We start from the raw sequence: 19,193 nt of genomic DNA on the forward strand, positions 1-19,193 counted from the left end.
CCTCATGACTGCTCGCTGGAGAACCAGACCCTCTGTGGCCTGGGAAAGAACCTGCAAGCCGGCGGGCAAGTGGCAGCGGAGCCGGGTGACGGCCTCCCATTGGAGTTCCCTCTGTCAACCTGCTTCTAGGTCAAAGGCTGCTACCAGGAGGGCATGAGGCACGCTCTGTCCAAGCCCCAGCAGCCCCGGCCACTAAGGCCCCACCCCCACTGCAGGCCGGGCATCGTGAGGCTGGCAGGCATCTCTTCAGGCAGCCGCCCGGTCCTGGCACTGGCTCCAGCCACTCAGCCCCTTGGCCCTGCCAGTTCTTTGAAGCTCATGCAGTGCTTCCTGTTTGGGGCAGGCGATGCCAGAGCCCCTCCCCCACCATTGTTCTGCAGAGACCATAGGTCCATCTGTTGCCCCATGGTGGGGCCCCTAGGCAGTGCCACACGGGAGCAGCACCACAAAGGACCCTGCTGGCAGCTTTGATTATGTGGCGCGAGGCTGGGCCCCCGAAGCAGGTTGAGGGTGAATGGTGGTCAGAGGCAGGCCCAGCGTGGGCCATGGGACAGGGAGGATGCTAGGTAGTTCCAGTGACGGGGCAGCCAGAACCCCCAGCTTCCTCCACCTCCTGGAGCATGATGATGATGCTTTTCCTTTGAGACCTATACCTGCTGAAGTCACCAGGAGAGGGACGCCATTCCATGCCCAGTTTCTGAAAGGGAAAACTGAGGCAGACGGGCAAACTTGGGTCTAGGATGGCTGACAAAGGGTGCACAAAGTAGGGTTCTTCTCTCCAGGGCATCAGTTCTTCTCGCCAAATGCCTTCGGATTGGCGGCTTTCCTCTCCCTGAGCTGCTTTGCTGTTTCTTGGCATTCACCTTGAAGTAGCTCTTGAACTGAGAGAAGTCAGGAACCACGGGGTCACTGGGAGGTAAGGGTGGCCCTACGTTGGTGACCAGCAACCAGTGTCCACTGAGAACAAGCCCAGGCAGGCCCAGCAGGAAAAGAGAAAGGGGCATGGGTCTGGCCCCAGGAAAATGGGTGCTGCTCTTGGTTCCCAGTCTGGCTGTAGCCAAAAGTCTGTTTGTGTTTCTCAGGTATGTGTGGGGGGAGGTGCAGCTCACCTCCTCTGCCTAATCGTGCAGCTCTGGCTCCAACCTGCTTCTTCCCACAGGGATAGAAGCCCAGACGTGGTCTACCCCACTTCCCTTACCAGGTCCTCTGGCTTCTCCCCAGCCCAGGACCTGAACTACCTAGACCATGCCTTCCGAAGGTCAGCACGGCAGACACCTTAGCTGCTCTTGTTCTAAGAAAAGCCTTCAAGGATGTTCACAGCCCGAAATGGATTTGCTCTGCCTCCCTGGTGGGAGCTGGGCTGGGAGGCCCCCACCCCTATTTACTGTCTTTCCTCCCCCACCCCATTCTCTCTCAGATGCCAGGATGCTAAGCAACCCAACCGCTGGAAAACCATTGCGGCCAGTCCCTGGTCCTCATCTTCCAGATGCTGAATCTCAGAGGAGAAGTTGGTGGCTGACACGAGGCTCGAGCCAGGATCCTGTCCCTTCTCCATGAAATTCAGTGACCCTGTGCCCGTCAGGAGGCAAACACGGCTATAGGCTTCACCGTGCTTGCTCTCCCTCTCCAGCTGAAGTGCTTTGAGCTGACGGGTGGGGAGGTGACTGGAAAGAACAGGTGTAAGTCTCCTCTCTGCCATTTACCAGCTGTCAGCTTAATCATCCCCTCAGAACGTCAATTTCTTTGCTCGAAAATGTGAATAAATATAACAGAACTTGGAGGCTCAGGTGTAGCTTGGACCAGAACAGTATGGCATGTCTGTGTTGGGCCCCTGAGTGATTCCTTTTGGCTTGTTTCTCTTCCACTGTCATTCTGTGCCTCATTCCTCTGGGGCTGGGACCCTGTAAGCCCAGTTGTGGCTCTTCCAGCACAAACTCCTCTGATCTCCTCTTTGGAAATCTGAGCAGAATTGAAAAGAAAGAGGCTAGCTTGAGAAGGCTTTTCTGGTTTCTCAAAAGATGGCGATGATGGGTAAGTGGTTCAGGATGAGTGTGAGAGGGGTCCCTCAGGAGTATAGAATATGGCCCCTGAGGTGGGACAGGAGAGCTGCCCTGGGGGATGGGGTCCCAGTTTTCTGGAGGTGAGAGGACACTACTCTTGCCTTGCTCCAGGGGACAGATAGGATAGGCTGAGGGGGCTGGGCCAGGCATGGCTCCACTGCCAGCCTGCCCTCCTGGTCCAGCCCCGAGAGCTTGCACAACAGCCTGGCTGGCTGGCTGGCACTCCCCTGGGAGTCTCAGGAAGTCCCCCTTGTCCCCCCTTGACCTTTGACCTCTTGGGCCCACTGCAGGCCAGAATTCCAGGCAGCTGTCCTCTCTTTTACCTTCTGTTCCTGGCCATTTTCCTTTAAGGCTGGAACTTAGAGATACCCCAAACCCCCACCTTACAGCTCATCCTTTCACATGCTCTTTGGTACTGACCAGCTACAGTCTTCCCTGGGGCGCTCCCTATGTGAGCAGCAGAGACCCTGGGCCATAAGCCAGCGGGAAAGACCCTTGGAGTCTAGCTACCTGAAGGGTCCAAGCCTTATAGGAGAGTGCCCCCAACAAGTACTCCTGAACTCCAGATACCCTCCCAGCTGTCTTGCTTGACTTCATCTCTGTTCCAGAACTCAGTGGCGCAAGCCAAGAGCAGCAGACAGAGCCTCCTCTCCCTCCAGCCTCTGCAAAGTCAAAGTTGAAAGGACCCTTGATACTGTTCCACATTAAACCATGCTGCACCTCACAGCAACTCAGTTTCACAATCAAATAATTCCCTTTGGTTTTCTAGCGGAATTTTTGCTTTTATTTTTTAGGGTTTCTTGGCCTTTTTTTTTTTTTTAAAGCAATCTGTCTAAATTTGTCATCACACATCCCCCATTTCCGCCCCTAAGGGCCTCCTTTTCATCCCCTGGAATCTGGAAACCATATGTGTGGGCAGAAACCCCCCAGCATCCCCCATGGCACCCTAGCCCAGCCTGGCCTCCACAGGGGCAGCCTGTTCGCTGGGGAAGAGTCTACACTCCAGGCTGGGGCTGGAAAGGGAGTTTCTCTTTGGACCTTCCCAGCTCAAGCCATGGAGAAGCCGTGTGGTCTAGTGGTTAGGGTTGGAACACATGGGTTCTGTCCCCAGCAATCTCTTTGACTAACGCCAGAAGCCTGGGAAAGTCCCCTTGGTAGCCAAGGGACTCAGTTTCCCCATCGGCTGCAGGACTCAGAGCGTTACCAGCCAGCTCATCTCCTACCTGCCTTGGTAAAGAGAGTTTTTGATCCAAAATTTTTGCTCTGTTACTTGCAAGCCCTGTGACCTTGACAAATGGCTTAATCTTTCTAAACTTCAGTTTCCTCAATTAGAGACTATGGTACCTACATCCTGATAGTTGCTAGGGTTAAGTAAGAAAACCTATTCTCAAGGGCCTAATGTCAATAAACATTAGTTGTTAATAAAAAGTAGAAATAGATAATAAGGCGGCAGTGTGTTCTCAGCGGGCCCAGCTCTGAGGCCCAGACTGCCTGCCCCTGCCTCTCCCGCTCAGACTGCCCTGTCCCGACCTTCTTTGGGCCTCCTCTGGCTCTAGAAGGGGAAGGGATGCATTAGTGGGGCGAGTGGATCAGGCCTGAGGCCCTGTGGCTCTGTCCCTGTCTCCATGGCGACCCCAGCCCCTCCCCTTCTTCCTTCCTCAGGAGCTTTCTGTTTACTGTAAACAGCGGCCCTAGCTCAGCCCTAGCTGATCCCGCCCAGGGACAGCCAGACCCTCTCTGAACTGGGGACAGACAGGCTAGATGTGAAGGTCCGGCCACCGGATCCTGGGCTCCAAGTGGCCTTGAACAGGCTCTGTTTTGCCACCTGGACTGGAGGGGAGGAAAGAAGGGGGAACGAAAAGGCCTGTTACTTCAGACCCAGGGCAGCCAGGGTCTCAGAGATGAGGATCACTGGAGTGTAATTAAGGGAGACCGTGCGCAGAGAGCCCGGTAGAGAGATCTCTGGTGTGGCCTTAGACTGACCCGGGTTCAAATCCTGCCCTGGACGTCTGGATGTGTTCATTGTATTACCTAAGTCTGGTCATTTCACTTCTCTAAGCCCCACTCCGTTTATTGATTTGTAAAATAGAGGTGATAACACAGTCCTAGTCCTTAGAAGACCAGTTGCTGGGTAGATTGGCGATAACTCGCACACACGTTAGTTGCTAGCCTGCATTGGTGGTGGCTGGATTTTTTTTTTTTTTAAGATTTTATGTATTTATTTGACAGAGATCACAAGTAGGTAGAGCAGCAGGCAGACGGGGCGGGGGGGAGCAGACACCCTGCTGAGCAGAGAGCCCTATGTGATGTGGGGCTCGATCCCAGGACCCTGAGATCATGACCTGAGCTGAAGGCAGAGGCTTAACCCACTGAGCCACACAGGTGCCCCGGTGGTGGCTGGATTTATGATTTCTCCCCTCAGATACTCTCCTGCTCAGGGACTTTGCGCGAGTCCCAGCCTATTCCTCCACCCAGCGCGCATCAATCACACAAGCTACAAGCAAGTATGTGTGCACAAAGCACAGACACCTGGGAACACAGCAAATACATACAAGCCAAGTAATGAAATGAAACTCTCAAGCATCTGAGGCACAGGAGAATCTCCATGAAGGTGGAGTTAGAGTCCAGTTGTTTTATTTTTTCTTTTTTTAAAAGATTTTATTTATTTTTAAGTAAGCTCTACACCCAAATGTGGGGCTTGAACTCATAACCCCTGAGATCAAGAGTTGCACGCTCCACCGACCGAGCCCACCAGGCGCCCCCAGTCTAGTTTCTTAAGCCCATATCTGGGTCTGAATAGAAAGACACTGGACGGGGGACATTGTCCCACCATTGCCAGGTCATCCCAAGTGCCTACTCTCCCTCCACGCAGCCCCCCAGGATTGCACCCACGCTCCCTGCTCACTTGACCACTGTACAGGAATACAGGGAATGCTGTTAGAATACAGCGTCCCATTCCTAGGGGTCAGGCTTTCAGGCCAGGATGTCTGGAATGTGAGGCCTCTGGTCTCCACTTGAGGAGCTCACAAGTGACTTCTTTGACTCCAGCATCCTTGGAAGTACAGGCCAGTTAGGGGAGCCTTCAAGGGTGAGACGGAGAGCTGTCATTCCCTTACCACCAGAACCAGGGGCGGCTGGGGTTAGGTAGGGGCATTCATGAATTTGAGTCATTCCCCACAGACCCATGAGTAAGCGTGGCTCTGGATTTCCAGCACCCCCTCCCCACCAAGATGCCTGTCGGGGTCTTCCAGGGCTGGGTTCCAGTTGGTCGCAGGTGTAGCCCTGGGGTTGCCTCCTGGGCTCAGCTCCCTCCGAGGCAGGAGGCAGTGTGGGGAGGTTTGTGAGCTTTGCTGCCCTCACGTTGGTCTGCTGATAAGCAGGCCTAATTCCAGAGTTTCTGTCCTCACCCTGGTCTGGGCTGCATGAGCAAGGAGAGGAGCCCCCAGTACTAAAGTCAGGCCCGTGGACAGGGCTGGAAATCCCCCACTTCTTACCTTGGCTGGTTGAGGAAACAGCCTCCCGGCAGAAGGCCGCCTCCCGCCAGGGACTTTTCTCCTGGGGGTGACACAACATACAGGGCAGCAACAGGGACCCCAGCCTACCGCCCTTCAGCCAGCCCCAGGGGTCAGGGGAACATCACACATGGGACCACTCTCTCCCTTGCAGGAAACATGGCAGTCAAAGGTTCTAGAGCCCTCCAGTGGCTTAAGCAGGCCTGAAAGACTGGGCAGGGAGAAGGGAGGCCATGGGGTGGCCAGGAAGGTCCAAACGGCTGATGGCATGCGGGAATCTGACAGGGCCCCTTCTGTACCAGGAGCTCCCCAACCCCTCCTCCACAGCTCCCTGCCCTCACCCTGCACCGATCTGAGCCGGGCTTCTTTTTCTTTTTTTTTTTTTTTTCTTAAGATTTTATTTATTTATTTGACAGACAGAGATCACAAGTAGGCAGAGAGTTGGGCAGAGAGAGAAGGAAGCAGGCTCCCTGCTGAGCAGAGAGCCCGATGTGGGGCTTGATCCCAGGACCCTGAGATCATGACCTGAGTCCAAGGCAGAGGCTTTAACCCACTGAGCCACCCAGGCGCCCCTGAGCCGGGCTTCTGATAGGATATAAAGTCTTCACAGGGGCTCTGGTCTCCCAGGGTTGTGGTTTCCAGTTTTGATTGTGAACATTTATGTATCAGTGACACACTAGACTCAAAGCCCATAGGAACTATTATTAAAGCTCGATATTTTTTAGATAAAGAATAAGTGTAAATGGAAATCTTCCTATTTCCTCCCACCTCTTGCTAGATGGCCTTGCTCCCTCCTGCTCTCAGCCCACTGAGGAGCCCACCACACTGATAGATGAAGGCAGCACAGCCTGGCTCAGAGCAGCCCATCCCACCCTGCAGGAGGGTACAGGGCGTGGGGCGTGGGGCGCAGATTGTTTTCTTTTCTTTTTTTTTTTTTAAAGATTGTATTTATTTATTTATTTGAGAGAGAGAGAGAGAGACAGCATGAGAGGGGAGAGGTCAGAGGGAGAAGCAGACTCCCTGCCAAGCAGGGAGCCGGATGTGGGACTCGATCCCGGGACCGCAGGATCATGACCTGAGATGAAGGCTTAACCAACTAAGCCACCCAGATGCCCCCGCAGCTCGTTTTCTTAATGCTTCGCACACCACCACCAAAGGAGTAACCCAGGTCTGAACTCTTCTATTCATTGTCATTAACCTGGAAAGAAACTCAGTCGTCTTCGGTAAGGCTCTTTTGCTGCAGGGGTGGTTATGCTACAACCCCATAAGGCCCCACGGCCTGTCCCTAGAGCCCCAAAACCCCCATGCAGAAAGGGAGCATTTCTCAAGGAAGAACGCACGGGCCTGTGTATGTGCATGTGTTTCATGATTACATGCATGTGTGTGCGCCTGCACACCCGGGTGTGCTGATCAGACAAAGCTTGCTTAGGGACAGCCTCTGATTTTGGGTCCTGCCAGCCACTGGGGCCACATGCAGGTCACACAGGTACTGAGACACCTGCCATTAACCCTTCTGACCTGAGTCAGAAGAACCTCTGACGCTGACTCATACTTTTTATCTCACCGATATTGTCATAACAGAACCCTTTAGATAGGTGAGGCCGCTGTCAATGCCTCCCTGTCCCCTGTCCCCTGTCCCCTGGTGGAGGGGAGGAGCCCGAGGCACAGGGAGGAGAGGGAATGGCCCGAAGTCACATGGTTCCACAGAGCGGGGTCTCCTGTGTGCTCCCCCTCCTCCCAGGTCCTACCTTTTCTGTCCCCCAGAGAGAAGGCAAGCTCAGGACCCTCTCTCTGTCCTTGGAAATGGGACCTAGCCATGGGTCAGCCCTCCTAGTGGGGAAGCAGGGGCCCCATGGGCAGAGGGCAGGGATCTGACTCTTCTGCCAAGGCCAGGACCAGAGTTGCCCCCGGCCCAGGGGGCTGTGGGGCCAGGACTTCCTGCTTCATTCAAAAGCTCAGCCCTGTAAGGGTGGCAGAAGGGGAGGGTGAAGGGAGGGCTTAACCTCCAGCCCCCTCCCCCCGTCACTGACAGCTGTAATCTGCTTGGGAAAATCTCTCTTTTTTTTTTTTCCGTACAGGAAAAAATATTAGTTGTCCCGATAACAAGGAAAACAAAATCCAGCGCAGGGCATCAGAGACTTCCTGAGGCGGGAAACAATGTCCAGGGAGTTCAGTGGAGAAGCCCGAGCTGGGAGGCTGAGGGGGAGCTGAGAGAGGACACTGGTCCAGGCCTATCCGGCCTGCGGGGGAGGGGATGACAGATCGAGGAACTTGGAAAAAAGATTTCCCCCCCAAAACCTTGAAGTCTGGGCCGTTGAGCTATATCCGGGAAATGATTCAGGAGCGTGCACGTCCCAAACGGGATCAGGCCCCATCAGCTCAGGTGCTTTAAGTCTACTTCTCTTCCCTCCCAGTCCTCAGCCTGTTCTCTTGGGGGCCGCTGTCCCTGGGCCTGGGAACCTAGAGGGTTAGGAGGCAGGATGCCTGCTAGGGGGCCTGGAGAGGCCAAGAGTACCCCATGGACACCCCTCTCCCCAGGCTTCTCCCCTTGTCTGCCCCAGGTTGCTTCCCTGGGTAACTTTCCACTGGGGTTGGGGGTCCCAGAAGGGGAAGGCTTCTCCAAAGGCTCCACCCTCAAGCTGCCAGGGTTCTGTTGCCAGTTTCCCCAGGGCACTCCAGGAGATTTGGTCCAGTGGGTGTGGCCTCTGATCACTATGGGCTCTGGGGAGGGGCAAATGAGGCCCTAGGATTTAAAGCAGGGCCCTGTGTTTCCAGGGAGAAGTGGTTCTCAAGCAATGGGTCCCTTAGGGAGCTTTTAGAAAATACCAGAGCCTCCTAGGCTCCTTTTCCGAACAATTACATCAAAATCTTTAGGGAGTTGCTCAGGTGATTCTTATGGTATAGTCAGGGTGGAGAAACCCCTGTGACACTTTGGTCACTTGCTGGCTGGTCCCCTCCACCTCTGGCATCAGCACTGGTCCCTCGGTTTCAGATTGAAGACCCTCAGAAATTACCCACCACCTAGCCAATGGCCTCCAGACTACAGAGTCCCCTGACCAGCCAGGGGCCAGCTGGCTAACCCGATAGGAGGTTCTGGGTTACTGCTGCCCCTTTCCTCTGCTCCTTCTCTTCCCCTTGGGCGATGATGTCTGGGGCCTCTGTTTCTGGTCTCTGTGACCAGAAACCTACCCACAGCTTTATTACAGCCGCATTCCCCAGCCATAAGCTGGCCACCCTCCACACCCAACCTGCCTAGCTCTCCTGCTCCGCAACCCCCTTCCTCACAGAGCCGGTAGCCCAGGCAACTCCTCCCCACACCCCAGGGTCATATCCAGCTTATTCTTGGGAGGACTCGAGGTTCCTTCCCCCATATGCCCTCAGCCCCTGCTTGGCACAAAGGCTCAGACCCTTCTCCTGGACGTCTGGGCTCTGAGCACAGGAGCTGTGATGATGACCATGGGCTGGGGGGGGGGGCCTTGCCAGGCTGCTGCTGCTGCTGATAAATTTACATGGGAAACTCTCTGAAGTCAGAGACCATTCCTGCATCAGTTTTGATTGTTCATAATCATGTAGCAATCACCTATGGGCTAGGTCTATGGGGAGCCACACACCTGAAGAGAGCCAAAGTCCCTCCACTCGAAGGCCTTCTCAAGACAGGGAAGGGCTGGGGTGCCTGGCTCTCCTGACTCTTGACCTCAGGGTGTGAGTTCAAGCCTCATGTTGGGCATAGAGATTACTTAAAAGAGAGAGACAGAGAAGGACCTGTAATGAGCTAGCACAATGAGTTCTCTGAAACCATCTCAGGAACACCCTAACAGCATAGTGTAAGGAGCATGGCAACTACTCCATAAATGTCTATTGAATGAATATTCTTTTCTTAAGTGGCGCATAGTATATCCCTCCCCTAGCTGTACAAAGATAGGGGGATATCTCAGGGATCAGGGACAAAGTGAGGCTCCCACTGCAGCCTGGCTCAGGAGAATTCACTGGGGTCCCTTTTTGCTCCCGGCCTGGCTTTTACCAACAGAGGGGGCTTGGAAGTCCCCAGGGTCTGTCCAGAGGGCCTGTGGGTTACCGTCTCCTCTGTCCAAGTGATCCTGCCCACCTGGAGAATCACCACAGGTCCTGAGAGACAGAACCACAGAGCAGGATTTTTCCTTCTCCTAAGGGGGCCTTCTTGGCCTTGGATTCCCAGGGGTCTCCCCTTTCCCACTGGAGGAGCCCACCCCAGCTCCCAGCACCCACCGCATTGTTTTCCAAACAGGTGGAGGATGCCCTGGACAAGTGGCCACCTGGCTGTGGGGAGAGGGGAAGCCCCAATGCACGCCTCTGGGGCTCCCATCTCCCCAGGGGAAGCAGTTCTCTGAGAAGCCACTGCCTGCTCCCCAGAAGCTCAGGCTCTGACCCTTGGCCGGGGCAGTGGGCAGCCAGCTTCAGGAGCTTGGGGTGAGGGGGCTTAGAAGGGAGGGGTTCCAATCCCAGCTGCCTAGCTCTGGGTACTAACAGGCCATGCCGGGGGCAGCCGAGATTGGGGGGGGGCACCACCACCTGCTTTTCCTTGTTTTGTTTTCAGGGCACTAATTACTGTGCTGAGCTCCGAGCTGCCTAATGAGGCCGTTTGGATTTCCTGTTGTTCTGGCTTCCCAAGACCCTTAAAGGGCCAGCATCTCACTAGGAGCGGCCCGGGTGGGACACCGACCATCCTGGTGAGGACGAGCACAGAGGGGCTATCCCTTCACTCAGCCTGAATGCCAAGGGCAGTGACAAGGGGATGGTCTATTGCTTCCCAGCTGCTCACATTCTCCATGAGGACCTGCTCAGAAGGGCCCTCGCCGGAAGCAGGAGCTTCAGGACTGTGTAGCCGGGCCAGAGCATGGGGGTGGGGGGTGGTGAGTCCGGGAGGCCAGGGCTGAGGAGGAAAGGCTGGTGATGTCACCAGTGCCCAGACTGTGAGAACCACTGCAGCACCAGGCAGGAGGGAAACGCCATGACGTCCTGCCACCCCCCAACTAGAAAATAAACACTTGTCTGAGCAGCCAATGCCACTTCCGAAGGGGCAGGCTAGCCCAGCTAGTAGCCCAGCAATGGGCCTCGGCCCAGCTGGGAGCAAAGTGCTTTGCCTAAGTTGGATGCAGAAAGGCCTGCAGGTCAGCGTGCCCTAACTCAGTCCCTCCATGGCATACCACCAGACAGGGCTCACAGGACGCATTCATCCCTTCTGCGCCTTTGGGCTCATCTTTGCACACAGAGGAGCGGAGCGTGGCTGGTGATGTTGGGGACGCCTCTTCCATGCGTGCCACAGGCTGCTGATGGACTGGCAGGGCTGTGGGGGGATTGCCCTTCCAATCTCTGGCACAGCCTCAGCCCCAAGACCTGCCCCAAGTGCCCCTCCAGCTGCCCCAGACTGTGGGTCCCCTGGGCCCCAGGAGCCCTGGCCCACAGCACCCTCCCCCACAGACAGGGTGACGACATTGTTGTTCTTATACGGGGCCTTCCGCCTGGAGTTCCGGCTCCGCTAAATGGTGGGAATGAGGGTCCTAGGGACAAAGCCAGCCTGGTTCCCGCAGTCACCTCAGAATGGACGGAATCCCCATTGTGTGCGGGCGCCCTGTGCCCGCCCTCCCCTTGCCCGTGCCGGACATGCCAACAAACAGCTCATTGAGTCGGGGGGAGGGGCCCGGGAGACAACAATGTCCCCCAGCAGGCCAGGGCAGTGAGCTCAGCTGGGGGTGGGGGCTGCCATGGAGGCCGGAGGGCGATGATCTCAGCCTGGGGAGGGACGGCCCATGCGACAGGCTGACCTGAGCCTGGCCTCACCAGTGAGGCTGAGAAGGGCCGAGCAGGGCTGGCCTCACCCCAGCTGCCCCACCCCCGAGCCAGGAACTGACCCGGGCTTCTCATGCTTAAACAGCCCCAGCCCAGGGTGCCAAGCAGGCACAGCAAGGGGCCCACGAGACCCTGCAGAGCCACCCCAGATCCAAGAGGCTGGGGGACCCTACCTCTAGCAGCGGCATTCCAGAAGCCCCTGAGTGAAGCCCAGTCCATACAGAGCCCTCCCTGCCACCAGGCCACGCTGACCACAGACGGACTTTTGGATCAATAAGCAGATGTGATTGCTATAACCAGAACTATCTAAAGAGCAGGCTCAGCCTGGAGAGGGGGTGAGGATCTCATCCCTGGAGGTATTCAAGCTCTTGGTTACAGAATATGGGGTTGGTCTAAGTGGCCTTGATAGCCCGCCCACCTCACCCTGAGCTTCTCGAGACACCTATGGATTCCCTTTGTGGGTTCCAGGCCTGAGGTTAGACGAACCTGGGCCTGATCCAACCCTTCATCCTCTTCTAGGCGAGTCTGGGTTTCTAGGCAAGGCCTCGGGCCTCTGAGAGAAAAAGGAGGAAGTGGGGAGAACTGGCAGGGGAAGTGGCATGGCCAGAGCGGCCTCGGCCCTCAGTATTAGAGCTGGGAGCCCTAATGCTGGTCCTGCTTGCAGGGCTCTATCTGGAAAGCCGAGGCTGAGAAGAGAAAGCAGATGCTGGGCTTGGGGCCCCTCCTAGCAGGTGATCAGGGGTCCGGCATTCTCAGGTGGCCAGCCATCTCAGGGGCAGGACCCAGGCATCCATGTACACCTGACTACCAGTCAGAAGTGCAGAAAGGCTCCTACCACCTCTGGCGTGCCCTTTGTCCCTCGCCGCTCTAGACCACCTTGCAGGCCTCCTTGGCTCAAAAACCCACAGGCTCCTGACTGCCTCTCAGTCAAGTCCAAATTTGCCTGCTGGGTCCCCAAACCCTAGCTATCTAACCTCATGTCCCATACTCCCTGTGTGAAATCTGTTCCAGCTTTACCTACTTCATTTCCCCCCTGATTCTTTTCCTCTCTCCATTCTCCCTGCCAGGAATGCCCCTTCTTCTCTAAGTTCCACTCTTTTTCTTCATCCAGGCCCTCCCACAAAGCCTCTTTTGACCCCTAAAGCTCCGCTCCCTCTCTGAACCCTGGTTCCAAAGGTCATCACATTTCCTCTTCATGGACCTTGATTTCATCTCCACATCCCATCACATCAGGAGCAAAGTGTGATGCTCCTTTTGGCCTTGCGGACCTTAGTCCGTGCTAGGAACATGGTAGAACGCATCCATAATTGGCTGACAGTTGGATCCACACTCTGCATATACATGTGGACCCAAGAAGGCTAGCCTTGGGGCGTACACATCTTTTGCCTGCATTCTCTTCTTTTGGTGGCAATTGATGGATTTGTCTTCCGTCTCCCCAGCTTCCTCTCTACCTGGAGAAGGGCTTCGGTAATAAGGGTAGGGGAGGAAGCCACTTAGGAGAGGAGGGGAAGCAAGGGGCCAGGTGGGGGTGGGAGGAGTTGGTCACAAGGAGACACAGAGATCTTGGTGGCAGAATGCTCCAACAAAAGGAGTATTTGTGCTGCCAAGCAGGACTCAGGAGAGTGGGGTGAGTGGACACAGTAGAGGGTCAAAGCCTGTCTGTTTCTAAATGTATAGAGTTAACTGAGGCTGTTACTGAAATCCCTGGTGTTGGAGAGCCTGAGTATTCACTATTGCTCTCGAAATTCTCTATGAGCTCTCAGACCTGAAATTCAGCCTGCCCCTTTGCCTCAGAGTTCTTGTGGCTGGACAGCTCCGTAGGGCTTGTTTTTCTGAGAGTGGTGGCCAGAGGGCTGGGGGCAGGAGAAGCAATGTGACATTGGCCCACAGCGGCTTCAGCTTGTCCAGAAAACTCCTTGGGGCTCTGGTTCTGGTGCCTCCCAGGCCTCTCTGGACTTCTTCCCTGGGGAGAGTCTGGACACATACATTCTCTGGGCTGGAGGTTCTTTGCTAATTACAGGCAAGGCAAGTTATTCATTAGCAAGCATCAACATGCAATTCTCATCAACTCAAGGGGAGAGTTCAACCTGGCTGAACAACTGGGATACATAGTGTAGACACTGTCACAGGAAGTTCTCCCACATGTCTAACCTAAATCCTTCCTGCCACAACTGAAGCCCGTTTCCTCTCATTCCGACCATGGTGGGAAAAGGAGACAGCCGGTCACCATCCTTTGCTTCAGACCCCTCACCTCCTTGACCATGGCAGTCAGATTCCCCCTCAGCCTTCTCCAGGGATCAGTGCCCCTGCCCACTCAGGCAGCTGCTCAGAGTTGGCGCCTATCCCTGATGTCTTTCTCTCTGAGAGTATTTGAAACACGGCACATCCTGGTTCAGGCCTGACCCTTTCTTCCAGGGAGGCTGTCCCAGTAGCCCCCACTCCCAGGTTCCCGGGGCTGCCTACTCCCTATCTCTTGCTTGCTTCTAGTCCTGGGTTGCAGCTGGGATCAGAGATCAGAAGCCATGTGGAGAAATGAGAGGTCAGAGTTCCTTCCAGGAGATGAGCTGCTGCTCAGTGGAGGAAGGCGAAGGGCACCCAGGAACCTGGGAAACCCAGGGACAACACGGAGCCTGGATGCTAATAGAAGGCCGGAGCCAGAAGAGGGGATGAGGGTTGTGGGGGGGTGGGCTGGGGAGAGCTTCCCACCTGTCAACATTTACAGAGAAGAGAGGTTTCAGAGACAAGTGACCTGTGTGCTGGGGAGGGACAGTGGAGGCTAGCCAACCAGGGTGGAGGACGGATGAGTGAAGAGGCTCCTACAGAGGAAGAAAACCGCAGCTAAGGAAGCCGGCCCAAGATCTAAGGCCCAGTGGGTGCCTAAACCTTTGCTCTCAGGCTTTGTCCCGACTCCCTCAGTCCTCCAGCGCAACGTGGCAGAAGGTTCTTTCTTAGTCCCATCACTCTAAGCAATGTCTTTGCCCTGTACCCTGTTGTGTAGCCCTGTGAGCCACCTCCCAGAGTTTCCGTGCCCTGAGGGATCTGGGCAGGGGGCAAGGGCAGGATGGGGCTTGGCCTATAGCCAGAGGGTCTCCACACAGAGGCCTCCCTGAGCCTTCCCTCCCTCCCCACCCCCCCCCCAGAGTCCCTGTTCATTTGCTAGGGTGGGGACAGGAAGGAGCTAGGGAAGGGGAAGCCTGGGGCTCTGGGAAAGTTTGCCGTGGAGGCGACCATAAACCCCGGACTCCTCTGTGTCTGGAAATACCCGTTGCATGGCTCCTGGCCCTGGCTTTCCAGGCATCCCCTGGGTTTGGCAAATGAAGCTGGGGCAGCTGCTGGGTCACCACCAGTGAGGACCCTTGCCTCCAGCCAGGAGGTTTCCACCCTGCCCCTCCTTTCCTCTTGATCAGCACACAGGAGGCCTGGGGAGAGCTTCCTTCTGTTACAGTTAAAAGGGGCTTCTCAGGTCAGGGACCCTCAGCTTCTCCTCTCTTGAGCCCATTGTCTCTGCAGGCCAAAGTGTTCTCCTTGAGAAGGAGAGAGCCCTGTCCACATCATTTACCCCAGCTCTGTGTGTCACCTGCACTGGTGGTCTTCCAAGAAGGCAAAGGAGACATCATATGAGGCGAGTCTCAGCCCTCATGCTCCATGGAAATCAGGGAGGTTGAAGGTGGGAGATGTTCCTGGTCTCACAAGGAGCCAGAGCAGATGCTCTGACTCATGGTCAATGATCTTACCCACTCGGACATGCATTCCTTGAGACACTGGGTCACCAATCATGAACCACCAGCCAGTGGACAGTCGAGTCTATTCTGTGGACCACCCAGCTCACTTGGTGATGGGCAGAGGGCTGAGTCCCCTGAGCTACCAGGAGCCTCAATGATCAGGGCAATTCAGAAGTGGACTTCTCCTTCCTCCTATACATCTCTGCTCTGAAACACCACCAGGAAGGAGGAGGGCTGCCATCCTGAGACCTACACTTGGTCCTGGTAGGAGAGTCATAGGCACTTGGTTCTTTCGACCTTCATCTCTTCTCCAAACCCATTCTCGAAGCTCCAGTCATCTCTCTCCAGCCAAGAACCTCATCACATTCTCTTCCCACAAAACACCCTTAGAGTCAAGGTTTTTCACAGGGCCCACCTCGTTTCCATGCCCTACCTGGCTTTCGTCCCTTATGACTGTTTCCTTTTAGCTCTCCTTTTTACTTCCCTTCCTTTTGGATTTCATTTGGTGTCAGGGATCTCCCTTCTCCCCAAATCTTCCCCTGGCTGTCAGGATGTCACCTGGGGGAAAGGAAATTAGTGTTTATTGGGCCCTGAGAATGTGTAATCACATACAGTCAGTCCCTTGGTCACCCTCCCACATTACTGTTATTATTATCCCCATTGCACAGATGCGAAAACCCAGGGGTTTAAATTACAAGCCCCAAGAGGGGCACTTGGCTGGCTCAGTCAGTAGAGCCTGTGACTCTTTTTTTTTTTTTTTTAAGATTTTTGTTTATTTATTTGACACAGAGAGATAAATCACAAGCAGGCAGAGCAGCAGGCAGAGAGAGGGAGAAGCAGGCTCCCTGCTGAGCAGAGAGCCTGATGCGGGGCTCGATCCCAGGACCCTGAGATCATGACCTGAGCTCGGGGTACCTGGGTGGCTCAATGGGTTGGGCCTCTGCCTTTGGCTCAGGGTTGTGAGTTTGAGCCCCAGATGGGGTGTAGAGATTACTTAAAAATAAAACTTAAGGGAACCTGGATGGTTCAGTTGGTTAAGGGTCTGGCTCAGGTCACGATCTCAGGGTCAATGAAATTGAGCCCTGCATGGGGAGAGCTGAGCCAGAGCCTGCTTGAGATTCTCTCTGCCCTGCTCCCCCAAAATTGTTTAAAAAATAAAAAAATAAATTACAACTCCAAGTCCCCAAGACTAGATGGCTGAGGAGTGCAAAAAGCCAAGTCCATTTTATGCTTATTCCCCACAATCAGCCAGAGAACGCAATGGAGAGATGCCCCATTCCAGCTTAATGCTCCCCATCACTATCACCGGGGGTCTTCAAGACTCATTGTCTTCAAGATTCTTAGCGCCCATGCCCCAAGTCCTACCCTTTCTCCTCACAGGGGCTCTCACATCTTATCCTGAAGCTCACAATTAGCCCCCAAATGCGTCCTCAAGGCTACCACGAAGTCATCATCTTTTCTCTCCCACCAGCCTCAGTCCTGTCCTACGGGAAACCCACTCTGTTCCACGGGAAAGACCCTAAGCAGACAGTTCCTTGTAGGGACTTGAGAAAGAGGTGAAGGAGGCCCCGCGGGGCACCGCCTGCCGAGCGGGAATCCCTGCCCTAACCGCTGGCGCCCTTCGAGGGGAGGGGTGAGGGCGGAGGTGGTTCTGCGGCGGCATCTGTCCCAGGCGGGCGGGAAGCTGCTGCATTAAATTGTAAAATCGATTTATTGACCGGCAGGTGCGAGCAGCGGCAGATGGAGAGTAGCGCTGCCGGGGCGCATCTGCGGGGAGCGGCGGCATCGATCCTGGCCCCCCTCTGAAACCCGTCCGTCCCGGTCCTTTCTCGTCGGCTCACTCCCAATTGCAGGGCCAAGGTCCGCGAAACTGCGGCGCCTGAACGGCTAGGGTAGCTCGGCTCCCTTCTCCTCCCCGCCTCCTGGCCGCAGGGCCCCGGGCTGCACCCCCACGGCTGGCAGGCCCCTGCCAGCCCCACTGCCCCAGTTGGCACGCGGCGGGCCGGGCTGACGCGTGGCAGCGCCCTGCGGCAGATGAGGCACGCGCCGGCCTCATTTCAATGTGAATGGATCGAAAGGAGCAGCCATGTGGCAGCAACAGTTTGCAAATCTCCCCGCCTTCTGTGCAGCTCCCTGGCCGCAGTTCCCTGCACGTGGCCCCTTCTCCGCAGCGACCGCAGCGGCGCCCCTCAAGGCTTAAGCGCCCCGCCCAAGCCGGGCCCGCTCCCCGCCCCTCTCATGCCCGACGGGCTCTCCGGTCCGGCCTCCGCCGCGCTCCTACCTGGCTTCAATTTGCCCCGCCAAGAACCGGAGTCGGGGGGGGGCGGTGAAACCACGCGGGAAGCCTCGGAGCTGCGCCGCCGACTCGGGGGCGGGGGGAGGGGTGTAGGGGGCGAGTAGGCTACCCAACGGGGGAGGGGTCCCGAGGCTCTACGTGGCCCCCGTGGTACCCTCAATACACCCAGGGTCAGCTTAGGGGCGCAACTGGAAGACAACCTTGGCGCTTTTAGGGTCCCAGGTGAGGGTTCTGCCTGCTGGGGGCTGCGTACAGGGGCCAGAAGAAGAGGACAAGAGAAGCAGAAGGCCCTGCAGGGGAAGCTGTGGGCTTTGCATGAAGCCAGGCCTGGACCCTGTTCCGGCTCCTGACGTTGTCGGTGCCAGCAAGGATGAGGACCCGCGGACTTTCAGAGGCCCGCAGTCAGTCCAGGGGAGTCCCAGGCTGTTGAACCTTGCATCCACGCTCCCTCTCAAGGGCATCGTGGGGCATCTGCACAGGGGCAAGGTCAGCAGATGTCCAGATGGGTTCAAACCCCTTGTGATTTGCAGCCTCCGGCTCTTGGCAGCCCCCAGGACACATGTTGGGTTCTTCTGGTCTCTAGTGGGAGAAAAAGGGAGGAGCCCCAGCTGTGGGCACTTGCATTTCAGTTCTGGGCCAGCAGTGGGACCCTTTCTTGTTCAGCAAATGTGGGCAAAGAGGGACTCCAGTGGACTGGAGTGCGGGTGGGTACTCAGGGCCGAGGGAGGCATCTTAGTAGGATAATGAACTTCTGGGACAGAGGCCACGTGGCAAGTTGATGCTTCATAAATGCCTTTTGATGGTCAGCAGAATTAAACCCTTTCCTCCTCAAAAAGGATTTCTAGGTCTCTGGGATCCCTCACATTTTGTGTCTCTGAGAATAATAATAGTTTTGTCTGGTCCTTAACTGTTTGCAAAGTGCTTTTGGACCCATTAGTCGGGATGTGTGAGGGGGGTAGAGAGTGTCCCAGATCTTCGAGTATTGAGCAAGAGGCATCCTGGAGGGCTGGATGTCTCCCTTGAGAGGCAGGCAAGTGCCAGCGTCAGTAAAGAAGCGAGTTTTTATGAACTCCTAGGCTGAGATTTGGAGGTGGAAGCAGAGAGAACTAGGTAGGGATGGATGCCAGCTCAGAGGAGAGGGACACTCTTTGGCACCCTAGGCAGGTCTAGGTAGAGTATGGGCGGAGCGAGTGTGAGGAACCCACTAGTCAGGATCGCTGGGAGGCAAGCCCTGGGCCCCCCTCCCTCGGGCCTGGGGACTCCGCCTGCCCATAACCTACATTAACTCTGGAGCGCAGCCTGGGCCCATCTGCCGGCCCCCGCCCCACCTCGGTTCCCCACGCCAACCCGCTCGCGCCAGATGGTGGCTGGGAGGGGTGGCCGTGCGTGGGGGACCCCGGAGCCCATCTCCTCATCTCGCCCCTCCCCCAACCCACGCTCCCAACCTCTTGTTTCTCATCCTTCCCCCCAATCCTCCACCACCCCCAAGTCAAAAAAATCAGACCGTGCTAGGCATAGGCAGCTGTTGTGCTGCACTGCCTCGCTCCCCCCGGCCCCTCCCCGCGCTACGGCCTCCCCCGGGCCCGCGCCGCGTCCCTGCTCCCTCCCGCCCCGCGCCGATCTTATCGCTCGACGACAGCCATCGCTGTGCGGGCTAGCTGACAGCTGAAGCCACCGGGCCCCCGCCGCCCTCAGCGTCCCAGAGACAGAGAGATCTCCGGCACCCCCCGAGACTGGGAGAAGCCGGCCCTCCCCGGTCTAAGGCCTCCGGGGATCA

This window comes from Enhydra lutris, unplaced genomic scaffold (genome assembly GCF_002288905.1).
Source record: "Enhydra lutris kenyoni isolate GAN:26980312 unplaced genomic scaffold, ASM228890v2 scaffoldscaffold4, whole genome shotgun sequence".
In the NCBI taxonomy this organism is placed as follows: Eukaryota; Metazoa; Chordata; class Mammalia; order Carnivora; family Mustelidae; genus Enhydra; species Enhydra lutris.